Below are 27,146 nucleotides of genomic sequence, written 5' to 3' on the forward strand. Positions count from 1 at the left end.
ACAGAATAACTAGAGGAACAGCAAGATCAAACATGAAAGTACCTATCTTTGGGGGGAAATTCTACCTGCTAACTAATCCTTCCATGGCTTTCTAGGATCCAGGACCACTACTGATAGGTGTGTTTGCCTTAGCTGTTGAATCCACAGCTATGGAACAGAAATAGAAATAAAGCAGGTTAGGGAGATAGAGTGTAATGGGAAGGGGGAAGAGGAATGCTATTTTAACTAGGAAGGTCAGTGATAGTGTCTCTTATGATAGATTTGAGTAGAGGCCAGAATGGAGGGAACCACACAGAAACCTGGGCAAAGGGTGTTCCCTAAATGGTGAGTATATTTGGCCTACTGGAGGAAAACAAGAAAGGCAGTTCAGCTGGAGCAAAATGAATGGCACAACGTGACTGGGGAGGGTGAGTTAAATAACAGTAACAGAGAGGTTGAAGTGAGCCTGTCTCTAGTTAAGAACTGATTTTTTATTTCAGGTGAAATGGTAAGCCATGAGAAGAGGAGTGACATTATCTAACTTAGATTTTAAAAGAACCACTTGCCAGCTAAGTAAAGAAATAACTGTAGGACAGTGTGGGTGGAAGCAGAGAGATCACTTAGAAAGCTATAATAGTCCAAGAGAAACATAAAGGTTGCCTGACAAAGGGATGAAGTGAGAAAAGGTGAGATTTGAGTTATGCTTTTGTTTTAATAATTGCAAAATTACTTTTAAAATAGCAAAAATAAAAAGTATAAAAATACAAAGGGCACCCATATATTCTTTGCCAATCACCTTTTTACCTATTGTTAACATTACTATCAAGTGTGTGTGTGCACACTTACTTTCCCCTAATGATTTTAGTATTTCCTAAAAATGCAATCTTCCCTCATATGATCACAGTATAGTTACCAACCTCAGTAAATTTAACATGATATAATACCTTTTATCTAATCTCCTGTTTGTACTCCAGTTTTGTCAGTCGACCCAATAATGTCCTAGCATTTTATCCAATTCCAGTTCTGGATCGAGTCTAGGGTTTTATATTATATTCAGCTGGTAACCTCTTTAGGTTCCCCTCCTATTTTAAAATTAGAATGTTCCTCATTTTAGGTTTGTTTGACATTTCTTCATGATTAGATTCAAATTATGCATTCTCAGTGATGCACAGGTGATGTTGTGATCTTCTCAGGGTATCACATCTGGAGTCACAGAATGTCCATCTGTCCTTCCCTTGTGCTGTTAATTTGATCATCTGGTCAAGGTATTAACTATACTATTAATGTTACTTTTTTCTCTTGACACTCAATCTCTAAGAAACACTTTAAGACCACACAAATATTCTACTCTTGAACAATACTGCCCCATATATTTAGAATTTATTGATGATTCTTGCTGATCCACTCTTAACTACAATGATTGCAAAATAATTTTCAAATACCGGCATTCTTTCTACATTTACTAGGTGGTCTCTGCATTCTATCGCAAGAGCCTTCCCTCCTCACCCATTTATTTATCTATTATCAGTATAAGCTAATGAATTCTTATTTTTTCCCCAATGGTTTATAATTTATTACTGTACTTAACTATTTTGGTGCTCAAAATATCTCAGATTTGACAAGTGGGAGCTCTTCAAACTGCTCTTATGTCCTTGTGACACGTTCCCATCACCTTTTTCAGCACTTCCGTACATCTTGGAATAACAAGATGTTCCAGAATAACCTGCACTGCTCCAACCTGGAAATCATCCATTTTTCCAAGGTGCTTGGTTCTTTCAGTGGAGAATGGTATTAGATACCTAAGACCTGGGTAGTTGTGCACACTGCCACTGAGATGTCTTTGCTTCTTGGTCTTTGAGATCCTCATTAAAGAACCAACTAATCTTGCTAAGAGTGAATATGGGCTATAAGAGAAAAAGAAAAATCAAAGATGACTGCTGAGCTTCTGTCCTGAGCTACCAGATGGGTGATGTTGGCCTTTACTAAGGCTAACTACTAAACTACTAAATGAAGAAAAGAAAGTTTACCAGGGAAATCGAAAATTCCATTTTGGATGTTCTGATTTTGCATGCTTATTATGTACACAAGCAGAGATATTGAGCAGAAAATTGGAACAGTCCAGAATTCAGGGGAAAGGCTCAAGATGGTGATATAAATTTGGGAAGGAAGAAGAGAGAATTTTTTTTTTTTTAACTGAAGGTATTTGAGTAGAGAAGAGGTCATTTTTATCAGTTTCAAATATAAAGAGATGGAATATGAGAAAACATACCTCATAATAACATACATCACTAATTTTATAATGAGAGGAAATAGAAAATTTCTGCAACAACCTTTATCAGAACCAGCATTTTCTTATGTGTTTGTAATTTTTAGGTTCTTTTGTTAATAGTGGAGAAAATTACGGTAAAAAATATATCAAAACACTTAGAAATCATACACTCATTTTCAAAGGAAATCTTTTTACTTGGCCATTCCCAAAGCTACATAAAATAGGAGCAGAGTTATAGGCTAGAAAAATAGGAGAATGACTGGGAAACTTTTCCTATGCTAGAATAAAGTGTTGCATCTCGTGTAGACAGATAAACCAGTGAAATTTTGCTGACTGAAGACATGGCAGCATAATTCAGCAGCCTGGAGCCTGCAAAAATGGTGAAATGATGCAAACAGAGAGCTACCTTAAAATCAAAAGTACATGCAAGGTATTTTGCTCTGGCCGAACTCAGTTGGTCAGAGCATCATCCCAATATGCCAAGGTTGCAGGTTCGATCCCGTCAGGACACATATAAGAATCCACCAATGAATGCATAAATAAGTGGAACAACAACAAATCAATGCCTCTCTCTCTATAAAAGGAGCTGTGTAAATTCAATTCAACAAATATTCATGGAATACCTAAATTCCTAGTGCTCAGGTTTAGTGTTACTGCTAAAACCTTTAAATGAAAAAAGAACAGAACTTACACATTGAAATGATTACTATTAGTAAACATCCCATGAAACTAAGGGAAAAAATTCCCCCAGAAAAAACTATTTTCTACACTAGCAGCAGCCATTCCAAACGGTTTGTTTCACTAAGGTGTTGAGGTGGTCCTGGCTAACAGACTTGTTGAGGAATAGCAGATATGCTGACTTCTAGTTTTCCATGTACTAAGGTATTAAATAGGTATAATAATACAAATACTTTTTCATTGGCATAATTTGCTGCTAGAACACAGAATTTAGGGTTTTAATACTAATGCATTATAGAACTTCTTTCTGGATCAACATGCAATGTAAGACTTCCCAAGAGTTTCTTAGTGGAACATAAGTACTCATCTAAATAACTATTTACACCCCACTTCATGCCATGAGGAAACTGAGACAAGAATCTGTAACTAGCTTAATTTGGCTTTATTTATATTATCTCATATTTTCATTATCTACATATCCAAGTTCTCTTATTGGCATCACATCCTTATTTATCTTTTCAGTATAAATTTCTGTGATGTTTCTTTGAAGTGGAATAGCTCTATCAGTAAGCATCACTGAGTCCACAATTAAAGCAGAAACCAAATACGTGTTGTTAATATCTGGTGACCTATTATTACAGCCTTAACTTCAAATATCTTACAGCATTTAATACTACAATTGTTATTACTGTCACACTGGAGTTAATAATGACAATAATAAGAAATATCACTGAAACAACAGAGTTATGAAGCTTTGCCTCCCAAGAAGGAATCAAGAAAAATATACTGAATGTAGAAAATAAAGTGACAAAAATTGGACAGAAGTGGATTTAATGAGTACAGTTCTCCCTGATTTAAAGGGATGTAAAGCCCTGGCCAGTGTGGCTCAGCTGGTTGGAGCATCATCCTGTACACTGAAAGGTTTCAGGTTCCATTCCAGGTCAGGGTACATGCCTGGGTAGTGGGTTCAATCTCCCCAGTCCGAGCACATACGGGAAGACAACCAATCGATGTTTCTCTCAGAAATCAATCTCTCTCTCTCCTCCTCTCTTAAATCATGAGCATGTTCTCAGGTGAGGATTAAAAAAAATTTAAGGGATGTAAAAACTCAATTCTGTCAGTCAAAGGTGTCATAAACACATAGAAAATTACCACTAAATTTCTAGCTCAAGACAGTTTAGTCCCATTCTATAAACTTGATCATATATACATGTCTTCATCTAATTATATCCATGCCCAGGAAAAGAAAATGATGCCTACACCATTGTGCTTCAGGTTGACTCAGTAAAGAAAACAGATTATAGGTAATGAAACAATATTTTAGAGGAGGAAAAAAATGTTCGCATTTAAATAATAGATAAACCTCTCCTAGAGCAGAAGACTTTTTTGCTTCTTTAATTAATGTCACATCTAGTCATCTACGTTTTGCACTGTGATCTAAAATGTATCTCCTTAATATGAGAAGAACAAAGAAATAATTGAAACATTTAAGATGGAGCTTGAATGTTGATTTTAATATCAGAATGGAGATGTGTAGGAGTTTTCTGATTACTAAACAACAGATAAACTTTAGGAAAGAAAAACAGTAAATGTAAATACATCAAATTTAGAATTTTTAGGAAAGGAAATAAAATCTTACAAGAGTAAAAGTTTGTTTTAGTAGTCATTTTATAAAGGTAATACTAAAACATATACATATATGTTATTTAAAATAATCTAGTTAAACAAATAGGGAGTTGGCTTTTTTTTTAAGATGGCTGTTAAAGGTAATTTCATTAGAAGAGAGCAAACATATATTTGTTTAGTTATATCCAAACATGACTTTAAAGAGTCCATTAACTACCACAGCTGCTATGGTAAATTCATGTTATGTGTTGTCAGGAACACATAAAGGTGTGATGTAATGAAACAATAATTAGAAAATTAAGGAAACACATTAAAGTTTCTGGGTGTTTTTGTTGTTTTTTTCTAAATCCTCACTCCAGGATATTTTTCCATTGCTTATCAGAGAGAGTGGAAGGGGGAGAGAGAGAAAAAAACACTGATGTGAGAGATACATCAACTGGTTGCCTCCTGCATGTGCCCAAACGGGCAGGATTGAGCCTGCAACAGATGTGCATGCCCTTGATCAAAAGAGAATCCGAGACCCTTCAGTCCACGGGCCAACACTCTAACCACTGAGCCAAAATGGCTAGGGCTAAAGTTTCTGTTTTTGTGGAGTTAATTACTTTTTTTTCCACCTCTTCACACCCTATTCCTTCAAGAAGTTTCCAGAAAATCCAAAGAAATGTCTTTATTTGGCAAAAATTTGTTGAAAAGTAAATCAAATATAAATTATCACCATACTATTTTGCGGTTTTCTTTTTTTAAAAAAAGAAAGGAGGACTAAGGGAGGAAAAGACTGAAAACGGGGGGAAGTCAGTATGATGTATAAGAGATATCAATTCTGGCTTAGAATACAAATTTCATTAATGAGGACTCTGAGAACTTGGGTATAATTATAGACAAATGTACTAACAATCTTTGGAAACTCCATGGGAGTAAAATAGCCATCAGTGTATTTCATAATCCTAGAATTAAACAGCTTTTCTAACAAGCTGTCTGGGTAATTACTAAGCTATCTAAGAATTACTATGAACTTTGTACCTTTTTCGTTCACTGACAGATGACTATTTGTTATTAGCTCAAGTAATAATAATGTATTAAAATACTTGCTTAATATACAGAAACATATGTCTGCATTTAGACTACAATGAACTTTGTTCCCCAGCAATATACTGTGAAAAGTCACATAGAAATCTGTGAATCAGCAGCAGGGGCAACAAAAGTGAAATCTATTACTGTTTCTCTTGCAGTCTGTGATAAGTAAAAGCTATCTCATGCCTGTGTGCATATTCTAGAGGAGTATTTCTTGATTCTACAGAAAAATGTTGGGCTGTTGTTATCTTAATGTTTTGCTGGAGAGAAAGCATATTAAATTCTCCTTAAGAATTCCTGATCCTTACAAACATGGTTAAGTGTGCTGTTGATTTTCTAAGTATTAAGCAATTCACCTTGATTAGAGGTAAAATAACACAGAGACTAAATCCATGAACTGTTAGAAAATTCTAAATGAAACTAAAGTAAGTTCAGTAACAGAAACGCTGATCCAGAAAGACTTCTTGTGTCTTTAGTGTGTCATTTAGAGCATGTAACTAATTCCAGCAGGTAAAAGAGTGGCACTCATTAAAAAATACCTATTGATTAGTAATTTAAATGTCACTGGAAACTACTGCCACATTTCAAAATTCTACTTTTTATTCTCAATAAGTCCTTGAAATAGAATACACGCTCTTTAATGTGGTAGTTATTTAATTTGGAAGCTTAGTTTATTTTTTTCTTTTGATATTATGTATCAATGTCTCATAACATTTTTCTTAGTCACTATATTATTAAAATTGTGTATTTAAAGAATGAACAGAAGAGGTAAATGAATGGTCTTTGGCATAATGGCAACAGTGTTTCCAACTAAGAATGAGTGGGGGAGGGTTACCATATTAATTAAGCAATCCCTGTCCCTTGCAAACAACACTCAATATAAACACACTAACCTAAATTTTTAAATATGGTGAACCTAAATATAAAAATATATTGGTGTAAATTAGGAATTACATGTATAGTGACTATACAATTTTTTTTCCTTTTTTTTAATATATCTTTATTGATTTCAGAGAGAGGAAGGGATGGGGGAGAGATAGAAACATCAATGATGAGAGAGTCATCATTGATCGGCTGCCTCCTGCACTCCCCCAACTGGGGATCGAGCCCACAATCTGGGCATATGCCCTGACCAGGAATTAAACCATGATTTCCTGGATCCTAGGTCAACGCTCAACCACTGAGTCACACCCGGCCGGGCTACAATTCTCTTTAAACAAGACTTCTCATGGGGCTGGGGGGAAAAGTAAAGGGATTAAGAAAAAACCTCACAGCATTACACAATATTAAGAACCTAATTAACACTTTTTAGTGTTGGTTAATCAAGAAAACCTCTTTGGAGTGGATGGACTCGAGTTATGATTTAAAGAAGGAAATAGTGGGCCGAAAGGAAGAAACTATTCCCTATATATTAGACCTTACAGCCTCCCTACCTCAGACAATATATCTCTTTTCTTAGCCATAGGCTACCCACTCACAAGTCTTTACAACATCCATGGTGGTGGTAAGGAACAATTTAATACAACAGCCCGCCCCACAGAAAATTTCCACTCAACTTTAAAGGCTTGTCATATCTGTCCCATCAATTGGAGAGAAGAGATGAAAATGGATTCTCAAGAGCAATAGGCTTAATGCACTACCCCTGAGGTAGTAAACCATCCCACTTAGTGTAAATAGTTTTGAAACCTGGTGATATAAGTATAAGATCCATTTCTCGTCTGTAAAAGCAAAGGCTAAAGCATTTTAACTGCTATGGTTTCAAATCATCAGTAAAGCTAAAATACCAGGAGAGAAAGGTGAAGATCTGCTATCTGTGGCTCTGGACTTTAACCCTGGGCAGTGAACTGAATACATGCCAAGTGCAGTTTCTAATTTTGATCTGAGCTATTCCCACATTAACCATATTTTCACTACTTATTACTAATTGATAACCACAAATAAAAGAAAACAGGCATGTAAACCATTGCAAAAACACGAATTAGACTTTACAGCTTAAGAGCCAAGGCTGAAATTAAGTAAAGACAATCCAGAATATGCATAATCTATCATACTGGAAAAGTCTTAAAATAATGAAGATACAAACTTTCAACAACTGCTCACTGTATGCACAACTGCCATGTTTTTCTATCTCTCATACCATAACTCAAATGCAATGCTTAAAAGTGCTAGCACTTCAACAAATTATTTTTAATTCTTTGGACTTCACATATTAAAGGTTTATTTTACATTTTTTTACTTTATTTTAAAATTTTCCATTAGCATTAAAATGGAAATTGTATTGTTATGAATGGTTCATATTCTCATAATGTCAATGCCAGTGAAATAATTGCACTGGGTAAAGCCCTCCATTAACAACTATGGGATCTGATATAAGGGTTTCTTTAGATCCAATAAGGCATCATCAGGATCACTGCAGTTTATATGCTGTGTATGACTGTTTGACTGAGTATATACCAGACTCTGAGAACCTATGAATTTAGTAAAACTGGAATCATTTATTTTACTGGTTAACTCTAGAGCATATGCTTTCAACAGAAAGAATACAACAACAGTAAAAAGGACTGGTAAAACCTCTTTTACTAAATTCTGAATCTAAATGTTTTTTCAGCTGCCAAATCATTCTCTGAAAAGTAGAAAGATATACCAGCTAAGTGCTATATGTGAAAACATTACAAATCAAAAGAACAACATGGGTATTTTCTCTTTGTTAAGATACTAATATCTTACTATAACATAATATACCTCGAAACACATTTCAATCCTGCACAGGTGTTTACCTAGGACCATACCACAAGGGTTTCCATTAACGAGTAACAATCATCTAGAAAATGCTTCTGGAACATGGGCACAAAGAATGGAATTATAACAAGGCCCACACATATAAGGGATATGGCAATGAAGCAATATTATGAGGCTTTCTTTAGAGTGAGGACGAAGCCAGTGGCTGCTGTTTGTACACTACCATTAGTAAAAAGACTGTTCTGCCGGAGGCAGAAAAGTTGGTAAGTGAATGCATCAATACTGAATTCAGTGTTGCCTTCAAAATGTAATGGCTCATTCAGTGCAAACATTAGGAAGAGGCTAATAGAAGGATTTCCTAGCCAGCTAGATTGAACACAACATGAGGTCCTCCCTCAGTATACACATTGAACAGTGTTTAATTCTGCCTCCTAGTTGCCCAACTTTGCTATCTTTGGAATGAAGGGGGCAGGGGGAGGAGACTGGGTTTTGCCCTATCAACCTATGGGGCTGTAAAAAAAAAAAAAAAAAAAAAAAAAAAAGGCCATGAAGCTTCTACTTCCTCTTCACAGTTCAAACATAATCCTGGCAAAAGGAATAAATGGGTAATTATAATAGCGTAGGGTACTTATTTGTTATTTTATCCACAGGATCTTTTTTTCTTATAAATTGAAAACGGTGACTAGGGAAAGCTAAGACATTAACTTTTCATAGAACTATACAGGGCATCGTTTAATAAAAGAAACTAAACAATATCTAAAGTCAGGTTTCCAATTTTTTTCCCTTTCACCTACCTCAGTTCAAGAAACATTTTTAATTCTAAAATTTCATTGTTGCCCAATGAGGCAATCTGCCCTAGTACTGTGTGCTTCTCAAACTTATACGTGTGTGTGGATACCTGAAGATCTTATTAAAATACAATTTCTGTTTCAGTAGGTCTGGAGTGGGTTGTGACAATCTACAGTTCTAATAAACTCCCAGGTAATGGCATACTGCCAGTCCACACAGCACACTTTTGAGTAGCAAGAGTCTAGTAAGCACAGGAGTAGAAAATATGGTTTTTCCTCCCTATCAACTCCCACATTTCCACAATTTAAAATTATTTTCAAGTAATACAATTTCTCCAGATTTTAAATTCCTCATTTGTAAAATAAAGAATTCATGGAATCAGGCTTTTGTAAGAAAGCACTACATTTGTAAGAAAGCAAAATTTTTAAAAATTCATCCAATTTGCAAACAATACCTCCAATAAGGGGTTAATATCCAAAATATATAAAGAACCCATACAACTCAACAACGACAAAAAAGAAACAATCCAATTAAAAAATGGTCAGAGGACCTGAACTGATACTTTTCCCAAGACGACATATGAGTAGCCAACAGATATATAAAAAGATGCTCAATTTCACTAACTATAAAGAAAAATGCAAATCAAAAGTACAATGAGATACCACCTCACACCTGTCAAAATGGCTATATCAATAAGACAAGAAATAAGTGTTGGAGAGGATGTGGAGAAAAAGGAACCCTCATACACTGCTAGTGGGAATGTAAACTGGTACAGCCACTATGGAAAACAGTATGAAGGCTCCTCAAAAAATTAAGAATAGAGCTACCATACAACCCAACAATCCTCTTCTGAGTATCTACCTCCAAAATTTGAAAACATTTATTCATAAAGATATATATACCCCTATGTTCATTGTAGCATTATCCAAGGTAGCCAAGACACGGAAACAATCTAATTGTCTTTTGATGGATAACTGAATGAAGAAGATGTGGTACTTCTATACAATGGATACTACTCAGCCATAAGAAAGGATGAAATATTGCCATTTGTAACACCATGGATGGATCTTAAGAGTATTACGCTAAGCGAAATAAGTCAGACAGAAAAAGACAAGAACCATGATTTCCCTCATAATTATTTTTCCCTCATACACGGTTAGAGCTTATACCAAGAGGGGAAATATCAGCTCTCCCATTTTCCTAATATGTACTTGCATTATTCCTCTTATTTTAATAAACGTTTTTCTTTGCAGACATTTCTTAGATAACTTGCATATTTCATAAGCATTAATTTAGTTAAATCTAGATAACATGACAAACAAATACTCCCAACCAGGCATATAAACTGGTGATACATAGAGACAAATCTGGAATTCCCACTATTCCTTCCCAATACTGAACACTGGAACAAATAAGTCTCTAACACACAAGCCACTAATGTCAATTCCTATTTTAAACATTAGTAAAGTTTTAAGTCTTATTTTTTAGGAAAGTATACATTACAATAGCCAGCTCAGGAAGAGTATTCACAACATCTAGTCAGGCTGATGATGTGTAACCTATGACCCAATGTGGTAGGCAGCTCTAAGAAGGCCTCCAATGACCCCACCTCCTGCTATTCATACCATTATGCAATCTCCTCCCTTTTAATGTGGATTAGACTCCCTAGTACTAAACAGACTATGACAGGAGTAATGGGATTCCAAGATTACATTACAGATACACTATGGCTTCCACCTTGGGTTCCCACTCTCAATCACTCATTCACTCTGTGGGAAGCCAGCTACCATATTTTGAGCTGCCCTGTGGAAACACAATATAGGGAGGAACTGATGTCTCCAGCTAACAGCTATCAGGACCTGAGGTCAGCCAATACCCACGTGAGTGAGCAGGGAGGCAGATACTCCCCCAAGTAAGCCTTGAGATGACTGCAAGCCCACTGTAATCTTGTGAAAGACTCTAACCCTGAGGCACCCAGTTATGCTGTTCCTAGGTATTTAATTCACAGGAATTGTGAGATGATAAATATTTGCTGTTTTGTACTGCTACGTTTTGGGGTGATTTCTTATGCAGCAATTAATAACTGAGCTCAAAAAGATGTACTGGAACATTTATAGCATCACTTTATAATACAAAAAACTAGAGCAATTTAGACATCTACTATTAGGAAAATTAAAACTTCTAGAATAGTCATATAATAGAAAACTATACAGCAGGAAAAAATGAACAGGCTAAATGGATCAATGTTGAAAATTCTTAAAATTAACGATGAGTGGGGACAAAAGCAAATTACAGAAAAATAAGAACAGTAAGAAACAATTTTATAGGTTCAAGCATGAAACTAAAAAATTTCATGTGAATGATAAACAACAAATTCAGTGTGGGATGAAGGAGAAAGTGAAAGAAAGGGGAATGGGAATAGGAAAGGACACACAGGAAGCTTTCAATTGCATCTGTAATATTTTAAACTACATGTCATATACATGAATATATGTATGTTATCTATACATTTTTGTGTTGTCTCAGATCTTCTGCATCAAAAAATTGTAAAGAACAAACATACAGTGAAAGGATACACTTAAATGTAAGTTTTGATTTTTTTTGCCCATTCCAATGGAGTTTCTGATATATTCCACATGAAACCACTATTCTACTATAACATTTAGCATACTATATTATCTGTTTAGATGTTTGTCTCCTCCCTACGCTGTGAGCAACTTCAAGGCCCAGAAAAAGCACTCAGTAAATGTTTGCACAATAAATTAACTATATGAACAGTACTTATTTGGGTTTCATTTTTATAACTTAATATCACTTAATATCTGCTTATTTCCAAATAAACTGACCATAGCTTGATCTCCATAGGAAACAACTAATTATCTAAGAAAAATTAACTTGGCAAGGCTTCATCCACTGTTGTTCATTAACTAATATTAATAATTGTTCACATTCATTAAAAATGTTGGCACAAGACTCAGTCTTTTTTTCTATCCAAAGTCATGCCATTAGGCTGGCTTCAGATAGCACAGAAGAAATTCAACCAAAATTTTAGCCTTACAGTTCTTTGACCTCCTTAAAATCAATAACCTTTAGCACCATTTCACTTTGACTCACCAACTCCGAGAGCCATATCCTAGACTTTATCATTCATCACCTGGAACTGCTCAACCTTTGAAGTAAAATTCAAATGTCTCATTCTATGACCACAGCTTTGTATACTGCCAGTCCTCTCACTCCTTTTCTCTCACTCCACCTGTTCTTCATTCTGAGGCAACCAATCCTCATATCCCTCCATCACACCCCTCAAACTCTACCTCACTCTAGCCTACCTTACTTAACAGATAATTTTTCCTACTTCATGAAAAAGAAGTTAATCCATGCAGTACACTTTCCCTCAGCTTTCCAATTCCCATATATACATTTCTCTAAATCTTTATTCATTTCTCACCTATCTCCAGACTCTAAAAATGTAATGCCCACCACCTAGTAAAAGCCAAGTCCACCTGTGCTCTTAATGCTCTCCCTGTCCTCCCCCATCACTCACACCTGTCCTACTCTGTCCTCTCCACAGGTCGTCCTACGGATCCAACCCAGTAGGTTCAAATCCTGTGAGACTTACAAAGAAAAAACATTTTTGACTTTGTGTCACCTTATAGTTACCACCCAATTCCACTCCTCTTTTCATTCAAATGTAGCCATTCTACTGGAACAAATTACAGTAAGGACACCTTATTTCAGCTTCACCTAACTAGTGAAGTTCTTTTGCACAGTGGAAATCATTCTTCTCTCTCTGCAACTCTACTTTCTAACCACAGTCTTCTGGTTTTCCTTGTACTTTATGACCATTAGTTCTCTGCCTCCCTTGTGGTCTTTCCTACAGTGATATTCCCTGATGATCTTATCCACCCCTGTATTTTCCACATTAAGCTGATGACTTCCCAAACTTTATTTATAGCTCAGGTCACCTCCCTAACTATCTCACTTTCAAGAGTGAAATCAAAAGAAAAAATGTAGGTAGCTCCAAGGGCCATCTCTCACAGAAACACTGACTATCCAAGCAAAAACTGTCAGACTCAAGTTTTTCAGAACTCTATAAATAGTCAAAGGTTTACAGCAAACAAGCAAACACAATTAAAAAGGGGGAAAAAAGGTAACTTTATAACAGTAGAAAAGATTCAAGGCATTTTTATTTTTCCTTGTTCAATATCCCAACTTGGCTCAGTGGTAGTCTCAAAGACAGCAGCCAACACTCCTAGTGTGGGACAACTGGTCCCTGATACTGGAAAGAGAAGAGATCTTTTTCTCAAAAAACTGTTTGTTTTGACCTGTTTGGGACTGCCTGAAGGACTGATATAAGGTACTTATTGACTTCACCTAACTCGAACTCAGAGTGCAAAAGGAAACATCACACACACACACACACAGAGAGAGAGAGAGAGAGAGAGAGAGAGAGAGAGAGAGAGAGGGAGGGAGGGAGGGAGGAAGGGAGGCAGGGAGGGAGGGAGGGAGGGAGGGAGGGAAAAGCTGTTGCCAGCTGGGGTAAAATATTATAGTTGAGGAAAACAATGGAGTACCACAAGCTAGGGAGACAGTTTCTTGGGAAATTAGGGCATTCAAAATAACCACATATTCTATGGAATTTAGAATGTTCAGGGCAGGACATGTGCCCTGAGACCTGAGAATACACTAAGCTTTCACCCCTAATTGATCTCAAGGCTCAGAACAAGCAGGAAGTAAAGTCAGACACAGTCTCAAATGGCGTAGCTAATAAATGAAGGGATGCCCCAAAACAGAGACAATTAGCAAACACTGGGAAATGTTCATCTTTTTTTTTTTCTTGTTATTTTCCTCTTATTTAATTTTTTTGCCTCCGAAACAACAAAGAAAGAATCCTGACAGCGGCAAAAAGAAGCAATTCATTTTGTACAAGTAATCCTCAGAAAGATTAGCAGTCAAATTTTCATCCGAAACCATGAAGGCTGACTAGAAGTGGGATGGCATATTTAAAGTGCTGAAGGAAAAAAGTGCCATCTAAGAACTCCATATCCAGTAAAATTATCCTTCAAAAATGGAATTAAGGCATTGCAAGGCAAACAAAAGTGGAGGGATTGCATTGTTAGTAAACCTGCCCTACAAGAAATATTAAAGGGAGTCCTTCAGCCTAAAATGAAAGAACACTAGGCAGTAACCTGAAGCCATATTAAGAATTTCAATAAAGGTAACTACATAGGTAAGTATAAAAGACATTGTTACTATATTTTGGTTTCTAACTCCTCTTTGTGTTTTCTATATGATTTAAAGGACAAATGCATTATAAAATTACAAATCTATTTTAATAAGCAAACACTGTATAAAGATATAATTCATGATAATAACATAAAAGAAGGAGATGGAGTTAGATGAGTAGAGTGTTTGTATCTATTGAAACTAAAACGACATCAATTTAAACCACATTGTTATAAACAGAGGATATAACTGTAATTCCAATGGTAACCACTAGGAAAATATCTAAAAAATATACATAACAGGAATTAAGAGTCAAAATGGTATACTACAAAAAAATCAATTAAACATAAAAGAAGGAGGTAAAGGAATGAGGAACAAAAATGTATAAGACATACTTAAGAAAACACAATATACCAAGCCTTACAAGATACAGCAAAAGCAGTGCACAGAGGGAATACAGCTGTAAATGCCTACATCCAAAGAGAAGGTGTCGAATCAATAACCTACTTTATCCCTTAGGAACTACAAAAAGAACAAATGAAACCCAAGGCTAGTAAAAAGAAAAAAAGAATAAAGGTTAGATGGAGATTGAAAAATGAAGAATAGAAAAACAATAGAATCACTGAAACCAAATTTTGGTTCCTTGAAAAGATCAACAGAATTGACAAACTTTAGCTAAACTAAAACCAGAGAAAAGACTCAATACCAGAAACGAAGGTGGAAATATTAATCTACTAACCTTACAGAAATACAAAGTATTACTGTACACTAAAAAATTAGATTACCTAAAAAAATGGACAAATTCCTTAAAACACACAAATTACCTAAATAGACTCAGGAAGAAACAGAAAATCTGAATAGATTTATAACAAGTGAAGAGATTGAATAAGTAATCATAAGAATTAACACCAATCCTTTTCAAACTCCTCTAAAAAATAGAAGAGGAGGGAACACTTCTAACTCATTCTTTGAGAAAAGTATTATTATAGTACCAAAGCCAGACAAATTTGCCACAAAAAAACCTACAAACCAATATCCTTCATGGATGTAGATGCAAAAATCCTCAACAAAATACTAACAAACAAAACTCAAGAACATTTTAAAAGGATTATATGCCATGATCAAGTGATATTTATCTCAGGAATGCAAGGGTGAGCCAACATACAAAAATCAATCAATGTAAGATACCACATTCACACAGACTGAGTTAAAATAACACACATAATCTTAATTAAAAAAAAAAAAAAAAGCATTTGACAAAATCCAATACCTTTCATTAAAAAAAAACAGAACTAAGAATACAAGAAAACGTCCTCAACATGATAAAGAGCACTTATGAAAAACCCACAACTAACATGATATTCAATAGTAAAAGCATACATCTTTCCGTCTAAGATCAAGCATAAGAAAAGGATGCCCACTTTCACCATGGTTATTTTATTCATCATTATGCTAGAAGTTCTAGCCAGGTCAGTAAGACAAAGAAAAAATAAAAGGCATCCAAATTGGAAAGGAAGAAGTAAAACTATCTCTATTCTCATATGACATGATGCAATGTATGGAAAATTCCAAAGAATCCACACAAAAACTACTAGCACCAATAACAAATTCAGCAAAATTATAGGGTAAAAAGACCAACACACAAAATCAGTTGTGTTTCTATACACCAGCAATAAATAATCCATAAATAAAATTAAGAAAAAAGACATCTAATTTACTATAGCATTCAAAGGAATAAAATACCTAGTAATAAATTTAACCAGGAAGATGAAAGACTTATTGTCATCACATAGGTTAAGGATTAATGTTGTTTTCACAGTACTAAAAGTTGGAATGTTTGAAAGCTAGGTATAAATGAAAAGCTAGGTATAAATGGCCTCATGTCAGAGAAAAGATCACTAAGGCTCAGGAAAAAAATAGGTAAATTGCCAAGGCTACAAATTAATTAAATAGCATTTCTAGAAGTGGGACTCAAGATCTGTTGGATTCCAAAACCAGTACAGTCCTACTGCATCAAGGTGCCTCCCAAACTATTCATTTCGGTTTTTTTTAATATATCTTTATTGATTTCAGAGAGAGGAAAGGAGAGGGAGAGAGAGAGAGACAGAAACATCAATGATGAGAGTCACTGATCGAGCCCACAACCCAGGCATGTGCCCTGACCGGGAATCAAACCCCGATCTCCTGGATCCTAGGTCTCAACTGCTGAGCCGCGCCCGGCCAGTCCCAAACTACTCTTAAGTATTGTCTCTCTCCATGTCTTATTAAATATCAACATGTCTTATTATTTATAAACTACCTTCCCCAAAATGAACATCAATTAGAACTGTCTGCCTCTAATTGTGTTAAGATGTACCAAATGTTGCTTTAGGAGTACTAACCCATTTCCCAAAACATAGAAATGACAAAGAACTAATGATTATTAATAGCCCCATCATTCCAATAAAACAATACCAGTCAATCATCTGTCTAAACTGGCAAAGAAAAGTAAATTTTTTATTTTGTATGACAAGGTTAAAAATCATCTTACTATTCCTTACTTCTTCATGTAATTGCATTTTAGTTTGCTGAGAGTGGAATTAAAAATATACATTCCTTATCACAAACATATAACTGTACTCACGGGGCAGAGGATACAGAAAGATCCACTTTGAATTAGGCAGTAAGTACGTGCTTCATATGTACTAAGAGGATAACAGTTGATTTCTCATATATCTACCACCTATGCCCACCCCCAATATAACACACATTGTACAAGACGACACAACATGATCTCCATATCACATTAGGTCCTCTATGATTATCCAGTGTGCTAGGATGAAGGCCTCCACACTTGTACTCCTTTCCCCCAAAAGAGACATTCTCCAAGGAATTAAGCCTCAGAAGGATTAAAAATTCAAATTGTTATGAAGGCTACATAATGCTAATAGAGCTTCAAACATCAAATGGGAAGGAAGAAAAGTAGACAGAAAAGGAGAAAAGAAAACTAGCAAATATTCAGTACCTACTTACCTGTATATACCAGACACTGTACTAGATAGTTTCACATAAACTATTTCACTTAATGGTAGGTCATTAATGTTGCCTAAATAACTGAGAAAAATATGATTTTTACATCCTAATTTTGCTAAAATTAGTCCTGAGAGGGAAGGTAACATGGAAGGAAAGTAACCCTGCTTGTTATTCTCCATTACTTGCACCATTTTAATGGGATTTTTCTATTAATCTTTGACAAGCCATGAAATTTCGTATTTTCACCATGACCAACCCATGAAATTTACCAACTTTGTCCATGATTCATATCAGGTCATAGTTATAATGTCTGCTATGCATTTTAGCTAAATAACCATTGAAACTTCTCCCTTTGGACAGAATGAAAAATCTGCCTATAATTAAAGCAGGAATTGTTAACTACAAGTAGTTAAAGTTTACAGCATTGTTTGACAGTTGCAAAGATAAACCAGTAAAAAGCCTGAGATGCTGTGTCTACCTGTACTTCCCACACATTTGAACAATAGTGTGATATCTCTTAGCATCATAAAATCAATCTCAGATTAGGTAATGAAATATGCACCAGCCTTTTCCCAGAACCTTTGACAAATCACGCACAATCCTAAATCTTCATAAATCACGATTAAAGACAAGTATATCATCACCAACGCATATATCTTCCCAAGCCTGACCCAGAGACTAATGAGAAAAGGCCTAGACTATCTCATCTGATTAATTAATTCAAAATGTCTGCTGTTATTCAAATGTGAGGCTGGTATTATTTGAATAACACTTGACAGCAGTGCCTGAAGATATCATTTCTGATTTGTGACGCTACTGCTGCATAACTGATGATAGTTTATGAAATGTTCCAATGAAGCTGCTTTTCTCGGCACAACTGTGAAAGATTTGCCAAAGAGGTGGTTCTTTTTTTGTCAGAAGTTGATGTTGCTAATGTTGTCAAATATTTCCAAAATACATAGTCTCTGGAGTCTTTCTTCCTTAAATACTGCAACAATAGCAGCTTTTCCACCTGCGAAGTTTGATTTGCCTGAACACAGAATTGCTTTACTTACAAAAGCCCTCTCTCCTTTTTAAGGATCTAAACAGAACCTTCCCAGGATTCATCAAGTCCCTCCAACTAGCATTTTTTTACAAAAAGGACTTTGACACTGTGCTGGAGAGTAAGTATGAGCCTGAGTTTGGGAGACATGTTTTCCTTCCTTATAGAATGTCATAATATATCTTAAGGTAATCTAAAAGGTTATTTTTTTCATTGAAAAGCAAAAATAAATATTCCTAAAAGTTGAACTTTCCCCTTAAAAAAAAAAAAATACAGCTTTATGGTCAAAATGTAATTAATAGATCTAAGAAAACCTCAAAAATCAACATTACTTACGTTCTGATACTTTTTACTTTGGAGATTTTTCAACAGTTCATCCTACACATGGCAATATCGGGGCATACCACTGGCAGATTCTTCAACTTCCAGTCTTTAGTGTTATTTCTGAACTCAATTTTTCCGTCTCTGCTATTCAAGTAAAGAGCATAAAGACTCTTCAGAAATATATATCTTAAATACCTTACAATGTGCATCTCCCTACCATTCAAATTTCTTCTTCCCTGCCACTAGAAACCCACTTGCTTCTAGGAACCTTCTCCATTAACAAGTCCCCTCCATTTCCTCTTCAAATATTCCAACTTTCAGAACTGTGAAAACAACATTAATGCTTAACCTATGTGATGACAATAAGCACAAATTATACCAATTTGATTAAATGGGCCAATTCTGCTTTTAAAAATACATTTAGTTAAATACTATTAAAGCTGAATGAGACCATAGAAATCACTTGGTCCAAATCTCTTATTTTGTAAATAATCACTCTGTAACTTGCTCAGCAACTCCAGGAAGGTTATGCTAGATCTGTGTGGAATATGTGGAATCAACCAATGTGCGTCTGTTGATATGTCCTTTTGCTTTTATGTGTGCAGTCAAGACTGATAATGGGGTCCACTTTCTAAGGGCAAAAGCTGTCTTAATTTTTAAGAATATTCAACAGAGCATCATAACTTGTATAGGCACTTAATATACTCCAGAGGACCACAATAATGATGTAAGGATGCATTCTGTTGCCTTCAGGAGTAGCCTACTAAAAACCTGTTCCTTTTCAGGTAATTTTTTCTGTACAGCTATTACAGATGAAGATAAAATAATGGTTTTAGGGCAAGTTACATTTTGCATATAATTCACTTTACATAGACTTGCAGTTCTCAAAAGGTGGCTTGTAGGCCCCTGGGGTTTCCTGAGACCCTTTCATGATTCCACAAAATCAAAATTATTTTTACAATACTAAGAGGTTATCGTCCTTTTCACTGTGTTGATATTTGCACTGATGGTGCACAAACAAAGGTGGGTAAAATTGCTGGTGCTTTAGCACAAAGCAAGGTGGTGGCACCAAAGATAGCAGTCATTGTGTTCTTTAACACTAGGTACTGTGATTTAAAATGGAAAATTTTTAAAAATTTTAAAAAGCCAGTCTCACTTCAGAATGTCCTTGATGACAAAGTAAAAATTATTCATTTAGTTACACCTTGAGTACCTGTCTTTTTAATATTCTGTGTGACAAAACAGAAACTGTGTATATGCAAACATTTCTTTGTATTGGAAAAAGTTCTTGTACAACTGAGTTGCGAGCTGAACTAGCTGCTTTAAAAAAATTAAAAAGAATGACTGAGAAATTATGGTTATTTCAACTTAGATATCTGGAAGACAGTTTTTGGAAAATGAACTAAGTAAATTTGTTACTTCAAGGAAAACAATATTGGTGCCAATATTTTGGTGCCAATAATAAAATTGGAGTTTTCTTGAAAAAAATTATAATTTTGAAACATTTGTGTCCACCACTGTGAGTATGACAGCTTCCCAGTACTTCAAAACTTTTCTCATAAATTTGGTGGTAATATTAACAAACGTAACTTTTTCTATCTTGTATAATGAAATGTGTTAACATTTGGAAGATATGCGTAACTCAGTGAACCAGTATTTTTCAAAACAACTAAGACATGATATTAGAAAATCATGCATAGGTAGAAAAGCTATTCAAAGTGCAAACTAGACTAATAAATGTTAATGAAACAAAGTAGGAAAGTTTATTAACATGGCTTCAGATTACACATTTGAACTAACCTTTAAGAAACTACCACTTGTCAAGTTTTGGTGTAGTATCAAAAAAGAACATCCACAGTGACCTAAAAGGGCTATTAAAATACTCTTCCCTTCTCCAATTATATATCTGTGTGAGGTTAGATATATTTCTTTATATACATCAACCCTATGATAACAGACTGAATGAGAAGCAGATATGAGAATCCAGTTATCTTCTATTAAGCCTGACATTAAAGATACTTGCACCATTTTGTTTTGTTTTGGAAAATGCTGTTTAGGATAACATGTAAAGAGTTGATAATTTTAATAATGTTATGTTAATATAACAAGTTTTTCATTTGTAAGTTAATAAATATTTTTAAATTTTGTTTTAATTTCTAATACAAATATATACTGACAGATATTAAAACCACATAAACAGAAATTCTTTTTTTTTTTTTTTTTAAAGGGGAAGAAGAGGGGGAGGGGAAAAGTGCCTCATCCTCCCCAGAGAGTAAACAAAAATTCTTTTACGAGTACGAGGGGGTTCTGGATCAAAAAGTTTGAGAATCACTGACGTAGATAGTTTCCTCAAAAGTCTTCATATAGGAACATTAGACATACTAAATGCCATTTCCTATCCAAGAAGTCATCTACTTAATTCATTATATATACAAGGATTTCATGTATGTTAAAGGAATTCTACCATGTAGCAAAACTTGAATCCCTATAAAATACCTGGGAGCAAAAGATTTGCCAATAAGTCAAATTCCCTACCCCTACAAGGAGCTTATACTACTACACCTAGATTGTAAACCAGTATTTTTATTTTGTATTACAAGTCAACATATTCTAATTGCCAAGTAAGTCCTTCAACAACTCATGTTCCAAATTTCAGTTTTCATTCTTCTAACTCCCTGTCCTTTTTTATCCCCAGGTATACCAGCACCTGAGTCTGCCTCATGGCTAGCTTTCTTTTCCCTTTCATACAATTGTTCTATTCCATTTTCCTGATCCTTTCTCCTGAACACAACCAGTCACTAGACTCACTGGTATGGTACTTAGTGTTTGTAGAACCAATGGTAAGAAAATTAATCCATTAGGCTTCCAAGAAGAAAGTGGATTGGAGTTACAAATTGGGACAAAATATGGTTGTAAAAGAAAAAAAAGTTTACCTCTATAAAAGCAGTTCTCAAACTGAGGGCCATGAGGGATCCATGAACAAATTTCATGGTGTCTATAAACTCCCTGCAATCGTATTCAAAGTTCTGTAAGTATGTGCCTTTTTCTAGGAAGTGGGCAGTGGATCCATTGCTTTCATTACATTCACAAAGGAAAGTATAACCAAAAGATTAAAAACTTCCTGCTCTACAGCTTTCTGGAGTACCACAAGCATATGTACTTGTAAAAGGCGGATATAAACAGACATATTAACTATCAGACGGAACAGGTGACACATACTTGAATAATACGACCTTTTAAGAATAAGGACAAAATAGGAATAAAATTTTCATCTATTATTTAATTGTAAGCTTTCCATGTTTAATGATTTTCATGAAGCAAAATATTTGACAATTAGTTTTACTAAGTAAGTGAGATTTCAACATATACCTCAGCCTCACAGCTGCTATCTAATTCACCACTTAGCATTCACCAAATTCACTAGTCACTTGCAATTGAGAAAACCCATGACAAAATTACTTCCAGTGGGTTTTCATTACAAATATTTAGGGGGTGGGTTCTTTTTATATTTAAATTGCTTTAAGGGTTACAGTCAACAAAACAAGTCAGTACAAAATATGATTTTCCAGGTTTTTCCACCTGATGAGCATCAACAGATCAGTGGCTCGTTCAAAATTTAAAAAAAACCTGTTCAATAGTGACTGCAATGCAGGTAAGTTATGTAATTAAAACTAAATCCAAAAGGGCAAAAAACTAGAGCAATTAAGCAAATGATACTTTACTATATTCTGTGTCCCCCGATCATGCTAAATTTGAAACTAGCATTCATTTCAATAACTCATAATTATAGTATATTTAGACTAATCTTAAGTTAATCTTTGGACTAGTCAAATACATGTGACCAACTGTCACTTTTGAATACAATTATTTAATTTATTATTAACTTAAGCAGAGATTTTGTACCTTTAGATAGAAAACTCAGTAATGAAACTGTACAGTCTAAAATGAATATAAATCAATCATTATGACAGAAGAACTTGAGAGTCAAAATGAACAAAATATTCTGTATCAGCAAAATGTCTCTTCTCAAAATCTACTCTTTAAAATTTTACTCTAATGTACTAAAATAAATGTCCTTCCCAACTCTATAGAGAAACAAGCCTTAAGTCATCATAATTCAAAACTACTATTGGGAAACACACAAATACTGCTTAGCTGTGGAACAGACTGCTTATTATCACACTTAGTGATAAAGTGAAAACTCCAAAGATGAATATTCAATCCCAAGAGTGTTAAAGGAGTTTCACCATTGATTTTTCTGTTCTTAGCATAAATATTATTATTAATGATAGAAATGGGAGAATAGATATAAATTACTTTTACATATAATTTGCATATAAGTTACTTAAGATCTAGGTTAAGTAGCTATGGCAGTTTTCTTATATTGTATATAGTTATCACAGTTAAGATAAATTTCTATATAAAGGATTAGAAGAATGTAATATCAGTTTTAATATATTCAGCAGCTACACATCGGATACTATGTGAAGGAATTTACTTATTTATTTAAAAATAAGTTATTGAGCATATTATGGGTGCCAGAGAGAGAGAAAGAAAGTTCCCGCCCTCCAGCAGCTTATAGCATCCTACAGAATGGAAACTAAAAAAGTTCATCCATTCCTAAAGTGAATCTTTGTTACATACCACTATCAGTATTAACTTATCAGTATTAATTTTATTCAATGATGAACTTTAATGACCCAGAAAACATGAAGATTTTTTAATTATAAGAATAAGCCCTTCTAAGTAGAGATAAGTAAATCTCCTATAATTTTTCCCATTAAGTCATAATTTAATACTCCTTTCTTCATCTTATAACCTAGATAGACCTTTCTCTTTCTCTCATAGCTGGTTACCTCAATAATCAACTCTAGATTTATGATTTTGCACAACCCACATGTATTACTTCTAAGTTTAAAAATGAACAAACAAAGGTAGGAATAATTGAAAATGGTATAACAAGTCCCAAATTTTAAAGACTAAACATATTTTCAGTTGTCTGCTTCTAAGAATGTGCCTGTAAAAGCCTTACAATACAAATAACACACTAAAAACAAAATTCTTAAATGCATGAAAAAAGCCTGGTTATTATTTTGTACCCATTTCCCTTCAACTTGTTTCCTGCCCTTAAATAATGTGGGATCTCAGTTCACCAGTGACCATTCTAGCAACTATCAGGGAGGGTGTGGCATTTCAATTTTTACAAGAACTAATTTCTTTAAAACACAAACAACTTTAAATGATGCCATTTATGAGAATCTGTGCCTGGGTTCAACGTCTATAAATAATCATTTCCGGAGCCTCCATAAAAAGGTTAATTATAGGATTATCAAATTAGAAATACAACGTATTTTATTGATTGGATTTTTAGATGGTTAAAAACTCTGCAGCCTTCGCAGCAACTATCAAGGATCCCATGCCTCGGAGACTAGGCAGGGGTAATCAACTATCTAGAATTACCAGCGCAAAGAGAGGAATAGTGACTTTTCTAAATTTCTTTTTGAATTATAATTATATCCTAACGTATAGAGTTATAAAAACAAAATATAAAAACTGGCTTAAGTCTACCATAACTATCCCTGAAAAACAAACCTTTGCAAATAATCAGCAAAAGCAATGATCTAAAGCTCTAATATCCTGAGATTTCAAGAACCATTTCAGATGTTAAAATAAAAGCTTTACCTATAAAAAATGTACAGTGTATTTCTAACTAAAACTTGAAACTTTTTGCAAAACAATATTTTTCTCAAAGCATGTAGTACCCCCGAAAGGCGATAAACTCTTTATTCTTGCTTTGTGCCTTAAGACATAATCTGCTTTTATCCTTCAGCAAAATATGAACCAGCTACTAGGCTGACAATGCCAAGAACCATGACAAAATGGATTATTAATGAGAAACTGAACTCCAGAACTCTATTAATTTATGTCTTCCTGTCGGATCCAAAAGATATATCAGCCTTCTCACTCAAAAGAAAAAAATGCCAACACTGTACTTTGTTTTAAAGTTCTCCACAGATGAAGAATTCATTATCCAAAGTACAGTTCTGTTATTTCAGGCTTTCTTGTAGAATAAAGAATCTTTATCAAATGGCTAAGAAAGCTGCTGACAAGTGCAAGTACCTTGCAAAATATATTTACGTCAAACATTCACTGAGGAAAACCGGGGGAGGGGCAAAATAAAGGTGAAAGCTCCTGCAACCTTCATGTCCCCATCCTGTCCTAGAAGTCTTTTGAAAACTAAGCCCTTTTGATTCCAGTTACATAATGGTAAGCAGCATTAATACAACTGCATGTTTGTGGACTTTTAAAATTCCTAATTACACTAATTATTCTGACACGAAGGGAAATGATCTAACAAGTGAGAAGAATGTGTGATTTCTTTACGCATAAACAACAATGTTTAAGTGATATCAAATATCCTTTCGAGCTTTCATTTTTTTAAAAAATCTATCTAATCTATGCTTATCATAATATTTATGAAATAAAAAAAAAGAGAGGAAAAATTGCTGTAATGTACTCTGTGTGACCTCTGCTTTCTACCGAGAATGAAAACAGCCTTTTGCTTTTCAATCCCCATCAAAGTAGAGTAAAAGAAGGGACAGCATTCCTGTGCTCACTGCCATTAATCATTGCTTTCTTCGAGCAAGTGCGTATTAATTTCTGTCATCCCAAACATCATCGAGTATTGTTACAGCACCGTTCACTCCTCATTCACCACCAGTTGTTACCAGTTTCCCTACACTGAGCAGAGACAGGGTGAATCGTGTGGATTTCAGTGTTAGAGGCCTTTATCCCTGGGGTGCTGACACCAATTAAGCCATTTCAAGAAGAAATGAGAACAGGCCCAACCCTTCCATGTAACAAGAGCTTGCACCTAGCTTTGGCAGGTTGCCATTTTCTCTGGCCTCACACTAGAGAAATACTCTTCTCCACATCCTTTTGAATGATTCGGGCTGTTTACATGTAATCAGTAACAATATCTTTTTGTTCATTTCTTCAGGTCTGAATTTAGTGCCCAACATAACCTAACACAGAAGACTTGGAAAATCTAGATGGTAATCTAGAAAGATGAATGCTATTATTTACAGATTCATTAAATTCAGGTTAGGAAATAAAAACACATATTCCCTTTAATCCTGTAACAAATGTTTTTAAAAAGGCATTTTAAACAAAAATTAGCAGGACTGTGAAAGCTTCTGCTTTTCTCAAACTGGGTTAATTGAAGATAAAACATTTTATTCCATTAGCTCAATTTTAGCACTGCATTTGCTGAGAGAATTCATATACACAGGAATATAAACCAGATACTTCTAGTATTAAAGGGAGAGTTTGTATCCAGATTAAAGAAGCTTATCATCAACACTGTATCGACATCTGCTTTCTTTCGGAGTCTTTGGTCAGGCATTAAAGGCTATGCTTTGTAAAAGGTTCCCTTCAAGTCCAAAAAAAATCTGCTCAAGTGAGTTTAATTAATACCATTTTTGCATCACTAAATATAGAGATCCATCAAACTCACAATATTGTTGATTTTTTTGACCACTTTAGATCTAATCATTCTCCCTGTTTTGGACATTTACATCTGCTTTTAAGTTTTTATGGTTGCCTGTTGGCAGGCAGCAAAGTGGAGCTGTCGATGCTACTGCAGAATAATGCAAGGTTTGTTATGAATTAAATATTAGAAACCTTAACACAGCGGCCAATAAGAATTATTTGCCTTATTAAAGCAGCAGAAGACGCTGATTAAATTTTCATTGCATTGCAGTCTTTTTCCCATTTCTGCTTTCAATTCATCATTCTAATGTATGAAAGGCTCGCCGAATAATGGCAGGGGGACTTAATTTCTGGAATGCAAATATAGCAAAGAAAATACCATAAATACCCTCCCAGAAAACATTAAACAGTCAGTTCTAATTAAGTGAATACTAACTAAGTAAATATTCTCTTAAAGGGAAAAAAAATAACTCAAATGTCAAGAATTCAAGAAGGAAAGCACAATTATCTATTTTACAAATACATACAGATACACATTGTGTGTGGACCGTATATTTTTTTGGAAACTGTACTTCTTACAATCAATTAACTCCTTTGTGGGCCTTACCAGTAGTCTAAAGAAAAGGAATACAGTTATGGTTGTACGCAGCTTTGCATAGTTTCTAAAAAATTAGTAATTTTTACAAGAAAAAAATGATAAGAAGGGTAATAAAACAATGTACGTAAAGTAGTGCTCAGCCAGAATGGCAACTAGCATTTCTGAATTCCTACATTATGCTTTAAATTTACAGCATTTACTGTTGCAAATATATTGAGGGAATAAACTGCCCCTGCAAAAATACTGTAATCGTATGTCCTATACTGAAGGTTGTTCACGTTTCTGCCTTAATGTGAGGAAGA

General features: G+C 34.6%; 1 protein-coding gene across 2 annotated transcripts in view; it reads right to left on the reverse strand.

Annotated features, from left to right (window-relative positions):
* The window catches only part of PBX3 (PBX homeobox 3), a 177,083-nt gene that overhangs the window by 135,595 nt on the left and 14,342 nt on the right, over nt 1-27,146 (reverse strand). The gene's annotated exons all lie outside the window — the stretch shown is intronic.

Source organism: Miniopterus schreibersii (assembly GCF_964146895.1).
Source record: "Miniopterus schreibersii genome assembly, chromosome: 11".
Lineage (NCBI taxonomy): Eukaryota > Metazoa > Chordata > Mammalia > Chiroptera > Miniopteridae > Miniopterus > Miniopterus schreibersii.